Source organism: Oncorhynchus mykiss, chromosome 27 (genome assembly GCF_057628025.1).
Source record: "Oncorhynchus mykiss isolate SJ-2025 chromosome 27, ASM5762802v1, whole genome shotgun sequence".
Lineage (NCBI taxonomy): Eukaryota > Metazoa > Chordata > Actinopteri > Salmoniformes > Salmonidae > Oncorhynchus > Oncorhynchus mykiss.
Window position 1 is genome coordinate 16,335,425 of NC_143048.1, and position 7,542 is coordinate 16,342,966.

Sequence of the window (7,542 nt, forward strand, 5' to 3'; positions counted from 1 at the left end):
AAACAACAAACTGGCTGCCCCACCACTTGTTTTGGTAAACAGCTGATGACTGGCTATACAGTATATCATTCATTTAAAAGTCCAAAAATGTATGTGGCAAGTGAACAATGCTGTTTTAAGCAGAAAAGTTGTGGAATTTATTAGAGACACAGTACATTTTCAGAATAACAGCTAACCTCTTAACTTTGAAGAGGTCTTTTGGATGTATGCCCACTGATGCTGGCTCAACGTACAATGCAGAAATGTTCAGCTCAGTTCAACTCAGGACAGGCTTTCGGTTACGTGACGTATTTAGCCAGAGACAATGTTGAATGATGGCTGTCATTTTGACTGTAGTGCCGTAATTACGAGAGCAAAGCTGCTATAGCTGTGCTGCACAATTTATATATTTTTTGGGAGAGTCCCAAGATTTCTGGGGACCTAATTTAGCCCAGCTGGGTGTTGTTTACGGGCCCTGTCAGGACATTTGATGAACACAGCAATATGCCTGCCAGTTGTATTTCCGCTCCTGTCATGAGCTTTTCAAATCAAATGTCAGGCTTTGGTTTGCGTGTGTACATTATTACAGTAGCGTTAAGTACAAACACATTAAAGGAGAAGTTACCTTTATTTGTACCAAATCTCTATTTTGATGTAAGTGGCATGGTTATAGCAGTGTCCAGACACTTTTTGTTTTTGAGAAACCCCACCAATTATATACTTCCTCATGCTCATTCATCAGTTATAGGGGCAGAGATAAAATGTGAACATAGACTGCAAAAACACCCAAATACATCCTTTTTGGAAATGAGAATTCTCTGAGTATAGTGACGCAGGTCTTTAGATGTTGTACACATAGAATTGTGTAATTCCCGACCTTTATTCCCAACACTATATTCCATTTTGTGTGACTCTAGCGATACGTCTCTGTGCAGCTCAAGATACTTTTCCGTGTGCGCATGAGCGGGCCACATGGAGAAGCAGCACAAGCAGGGGAAAACACTTGAATCACACAAAATGGAATATCACGTTGTGGTAATGTTTGGAATGACATAATGTCATTGTTTCTCGTGGTACACCATCTATTAGCTAATGAACTTGAAAACAAGATCGCTGCAGGGGTAAGGCAGCACAAATAAACTGCTGAGAGACGGCTCAAGTACGCACACTCAGTTCTGCATACTCAAGTGTGTCATCCAAAGAGTTATTGATTCTCTGAATGTTTTAACCACACAGTCTTTGATTCATACAAAGCGGTCCTCCATTTTGGCTCCACGTTGACCCAAGTCAAGATGTGGAGCTGATGACACAGGCGCCAGTGAGATGAGCTGCAGTTGTTTATGTTTCTTTTCAACTCGGCACATTCTGTATCTCGTCCAGGGGCTTATGGTATTAAAGTAAACAAATAAATAAATCACTGAACACATTGACCTCACCACCACCGACTCTGGCAACTCTTGATCGCCACATAATCTCCAGAAATGGGATCTTCGCACCACAAGTGATCCCATTTTAGATGTGTGGAGCATAGCACACTTGGCTTATCTGCATGTCAGTGAAGATGTAAACAGGAGTTCTCTCTCTCTCTTTCTCTCTCTGTCTCACTCTTTCCCTGTCTCTCGCTCTCTCTCTCTCTCTTTTTTTTCCAATGGAGTCCATGGAGTATTTTCTCATGACTGTGGCCTGTGGTCCATCCCAACCTCCATTTGTCACAAGTAACAACTTATCTGGAGCCCCTGACAAACGGGGGCAAGACAGTACGGAAAACATCTCACACTGTTAAGGGGTAATCCTTCCTTTATGTGTTTCTTTTAGCCTGGGACTTCTACCACTGTGTTCTAGCTTATTGCCTTCGCTAGTCTCCTTACCCAAACAGAATGAATCCGTTTGAATCCCACGTGCCCGTGATCTAGGCATGGCGTCCATACAAAGGAGCACCAACAGAAGCTGCATGTGTACACAGAATGCACACAGTCATTTTTCACACAGATGCCATTTCTAAGACCTCTGGGGCTGTTTTTCACGCTCTGCTTTCGAACGACACAGTGGTCGTTGGAATTCCATTGGTTTTCAGTGGACTGCCGGGTTTCCTTGAAGGTTTAGGTCGGAGGCTATAGTTTGACTTGTGAGGCCTAGTGCAAGGACACATTTAGAAAATGGGGTAACACTTTACATTAAGTTGCCCCTATTACTATGCAACTACACATTCATAACTGTAGTAGCAATAGAGTAGTTAAATAGGTATTACCATGTAATTACGTGGTAATAAGGTTGTAGTGCTCTCAGTTCATGTGAATCTTTGTCAAATCCATTAAAGAAAAGTCAAACTGAAAAATGTTCTCCTGTCTCCTTATTTTTCCTGGTTAGCCTGTTGTCTGCAAACGTTGTTACATTGGAACTGCAAAGTAAGAAAAATGGCACTTCACTTTACAGTAAGTTGCTTGCTCCTGGGAAAGTACATTATAAATCCATGTATATCACTTGTAACGTTGTAATTACAGAGCTGATTGTTCAAGATTGTTAAATTGTAAGTAAAATGTAACTAAAAGGGTTATACCATTGCTCTCCTGTCTCCTAATTAATCCTGGTTAGCCTATTGTCTGCAATGGTTGTTACAAAGTGATTATAAGGGTTATACCATGCTAGGTTTCACATTTCATTAAGTTGCTTGCTTCTGGTAGGTACATGATGATTACAAGTATATCCTATGTAACCACATTGTTCTTACACTTGATTCAGCATAACATTTGAGCCTGGTCATAACATAGAAATAAAGAAATTGAAAATGACTGGTAGTTAATGACAGGGAGTGCCTTCTTACAATTGTTCTTACCAGGTCGTAGCCTATTTATCCACCCTGGTATTACATGTGGATTGGATGGGAGTGGCAAGGTCAGATTTTGGTTTGAGTTATTAACATGGTAATTCACAGGTTACTTTCAAACGTGTAATTACAAGACAATAGCTACATAGTGGAAGAAAAAAATGTGTAATAACATCAGTAATTACACATATGGAATAACCTTCAGTGGATATGTAATTGTGACTTGTTTCAGGAAACTAGGCATATGTCGTGCGTCACTACTTCACAGGAGAGGCATTTGAACGTAAAGAAATGTCAAAGCTCAAAACACGTTTTTGAGCAGAAATGCCTTTTGGAACATATGAACTTTCATGTGCCTTAGTAACAAACTTGTATGCCATCTGTAAATATAAATAAAATTGTTAAATTACGAGCCTAGTTGGTTTAGCTATGGAAAAAGACAGGAACCTTCCCGCTAGCCATGATCGGCTGAGATAATGGACGGGCTGGACATGCCGAGAGATGAGTTAGGATTGGTCTGCCATGTAGCATGTTTCTGTCTATAACATGAGCTGCTCAGTATGTGTAGGTAATCATTTTTAATGCAGATTTCTTTTTAAAGGTATCATGTAGTAGAACTGCACTTTCTTGAGGACCGAGTTTTGAAATCAGTGGAATGCCTGATGGAATTACAGTATGATAGCTAAGGAGATTCAGAAAATTCTGCCGTTTGATTGCAAATATGCAGAAGGAGTTGAAAAGAGAACACACAGAAAGAAGGCTGTTGTATAAAACACCTGTCTCCGGATTACATCTTCAAACTAAGGGCAATCATGGCATCCATGCAAGGTAGTAAAATTGTGAGTTGGGATTATGGTTCATTGTTTAGCTAGCTAGCTAGCTGGCTACATGTCTAAACAAAAAAGACACTATTCAAGTAACCATTTCACTACACCTTCTGTATCATGTTCATGTGACAAATACACTTTGATTTTATTCGATATAGTACGTGTTTACCAGAGACAGCAATGTGAAGAACATGACCTGCACCAAAGTCAAATTAGGATATAACATTAGGCCAATGAGACAGTGTCCAAGTTCTAAAATTCTGCTGTAGAATGCCCTGCTTTTATCTGTAATTGGCTCACCATTACCTTGTAAATAATGACTGTGTTGTGAGTTTATGTACCTATAATGAAAACAAATGAGCTAAAGTGAAGACGTTGTCAGCTATATGATACGGTCATTATTTGAACTGGCTAGCCAGCTAACTTAACATTAGCTAACTAGCTAGCTAGCTAGCTAACAAGCTAGAAACTAACCAAAATGTTGTTTAGAAAGTTGCTTTTAGTTGCCTGGTTTGCTAGATTTGACATACACTAAATTCATTTTTAAACGGTTGGGTTTGTTGGTGTTAAAATACACTAGTTGTGCTATTTTGGACCACCAGGCTGCTGATGTCATGCAGCCTGTAGTTTTTGTGTTTATACTTTTTCATAACGACAATGACAAGTTTGATGTCGGACGACAATAGAATGTTCATGATGTCACTGCAACAACTGTCGATAGACGTAGTATAAACCAGCCTTTAGTCTTGAAACATTTTGTTGTTTAGTACATGGGCTCATGTGAATCCTTAAAGAGATGGGTGGGGCTAAGGCTTAAGAGGGTGTGAACAATGCTGAATGGGTGAAAACAAAGACTACTACTCTCCAGTAGATTTATCAAAACATTCAAGGGTATTTTCTCAAAAGTGAGGTTACAAGTTGATCAACTTTCAAAGCAAAATCACTTTCCCATTGTTCATCAACTGTAGTGTATGATATACCATTTTCTAGCTCTGAGTCTTTACTTTAATCCAATTTTTAAAAAAAACACTCCATCTATGAGCTGAAATGACCTCTCTTGAAACTAAAATACATTCTTAGATTTGCTAATCTGTCTGTTGTGCATGGCCTTCTAAATGCATTTAATTCTGCAACGCTGGTCATATTGATATCCAAGGTTATCTAAGTGGCTCAGCCATTGTAAAGGCCAACTTAATAAGGGCTCAATGGTTCCAAAGGACTGGAAAATATTAACCCTTTGAGGTTGTTTGCCCCATCAGAAGAGAGTGAAGGGGCACACAGCCATCCACGTAGAGAAAAGGGGGAAATGAGTGGGGGAAGTCTTTTCTGCTACTTGTTGTGTCCGTGTGTCATCCATTGCACCGTTATGTCAAAGCGCATAATGGGACTTCCAGACAGAAATGATCCTCACACATTATGCGGTAGTACTGGGGTTCCTTTCAGCTGAACTCAAAAGACAGATTTGTGTGGACTGAATGAAATAATAAAATAAAAAACTGGTGGCATGTTTAGATAAGTCTTTCCTTTTTCTCAATCTGTGCAACAAGCACCAACAACATCCCAATACATCAACAGGTTTCTGTGGAGGACGGAAAAGGTCATTTCTTTGAGCGCCACTTGTCTTGTTTCGAGTTACTATTAATATTTGAAAGCAAAGAAACAGTTTATGCATAGCTCGGTGACTGTGGCCTGCTACCCACCATGTCATTCTGGGTAGGGGAGATTTTATTAGTTCAACTTTTATTGAAATGGAAACAATTAGTCGACCACCGTGGCTAAACCTTGACATTTAAACACACATGAAGGAGGAAAATGGACAGGAGCCAGGAGAGATCTGAGACCAGTATATTTTGTATGTGGCGTGATATAAAGTGTGTATATTTTTCTTACGGGCTCATTTTCCTCTATAGAACCTGCTTAAGTATTCCACAAATTCCTACTTTGATAACGTCATGAAAGATCACAGAGCTGGCCAGTTTGGATGATGGAAACGAGAGGGCAATACTTCATAGGAATTACCCTCTTACCAAATGAGATGGAAATACATGCAAACTATACCATATATTTGTGTGTTTTTCACATGTACGGGCGAGAAGACCTTTTGTAATTCTACAACCAGCTTTTCTATCCGTTTTTCAGTAACAAACTGTGATGTGGTAGTAAAAATTAAAAAAATAGTTTAGTGATTTTACATATTCAAGAAACAAATATCTAAATATGCAAAATTGCTTAACTATGACTTTAATAGTAAGGTAGAGTAAGTATAACATCATTTTGAAAAATATATGTAATAACATTTGAACGTCGGAGAAGCAGGTGCGGTGCACTGAAGAAGCGCTCCAGGCCTGTTTGTCAGCCTCTTTGTTGTTCCCCAGCCATCAACATACCATCAATGCCCCGTCCACTCAAGCTACACTGCCTTTCCATCCCACGGCCTCAGCTCCCTTTCCATCATCTGGAACCAACTACTAGAGACTTTTCAATCTCCATCTCCACCGAAAACGTTTTGTTTTTGCATAATACATGCCTCTGACTTTTTTTGTGATATCCCTGTCACGTTTTTAAAAGATATGTATGTGTATGTGTTTTTTAAACTGGCAAATAAATGACATAATCAAGTGAAGCCGTGGATAGGGTTTCTGTATTGTCAAGGTTAGGGGGAGTTGTAAGTGTTGATGTGTTAGCCAAGACCAGAACTATCCATTGTATAATGACAACCAAATGCATATGATAACATGTCATTGTGAAAGTTACTAGGTCAGTGTTTTTGGGTAAGGAGAGTGGTCAGGACCTGTCGTCGGAAGTGCTCTCAAAATACCCAATGAATGTGGGAGACTGCCTAGCTCTCCCCAACAATAGACGTGGATTACCCGGCATGATGTAGTGGGTCTGTGACTGTTGTTCCAGGGAAGCCAGAACACTTGAATCAGCAAATTCCAGTGACTGAATGAGGTGGATGTGTTGAAGATAGGCTCTGGTGATGTGCCTCTTTGGCTGCATCATCACTTGGGGATCTAGACTGAAAAGCAAACTGTTTGTTCCTCATCATGTTTATCTTTGGCATTCTAAACAGTTTAGTTAAAGGGATAGTTCAGTGATTTTATGTATTTAGATACGTATTTCCTTAGTGGCGCAGTGGTGTAAGGCACTGCAACGCACTAGAGATTCTGGGTTCGAGTTCAGGCTCTGTAGCAGTCGGCCGCGACTGGGAGACCCATGGGGCGGTGCACAATTGGCTCAGTGTCGTTTGGGTTAGGGGCGGGTTTGGCCGGCAGGGATCGTGTCCTTGTCCCATCGTGCACTAGCGACTCCTGTGGTGGGCTGGGTGCAGTGCATGCTGACACGGTCACCGGGTGCAAGGTGTTTCCTCCAACACATTGGTGCGACTGGCTTCCGGGTTAACTGGGCATTGTGTCAAGAAGCAGTGCGGCTTGGTTGGGTTGTGTTTTGGAGGGCGCACGACTCTTGACATTCGCCTCTCCTGAGTCCGTACGGGAGTTGCAGCAAAGAGACAAGACTGTAACTACCAATTGGATACCACAAAATTGGGGGAAAGAAAGAGGTAAAAAAATATATATATATATATATATATATATATATATATATATATATGTTTTTCCTTGTTCACAGACTGCTTTCAAGGTAGGGAAACAAATATCTAAATCTGTAAAACTATCCCTTACAGATTGTGGTCTTATGAGTATGTGTTATTACAGTTAAAGAGCCTAGCCAACGACTTCCACACATCTGTCAACTTTTTGGCAAATCTAAGATAGTTTGCAGGCCTACATACAGTAGCTAGCCAGCAAACACACAACTACCACACAACATTGTTTCAATGCTGATTCAAAGTGCGGGCCTCAACATTCCATTACTACTTTATAACGACCAAATTTGACAACTTTTGAGTCG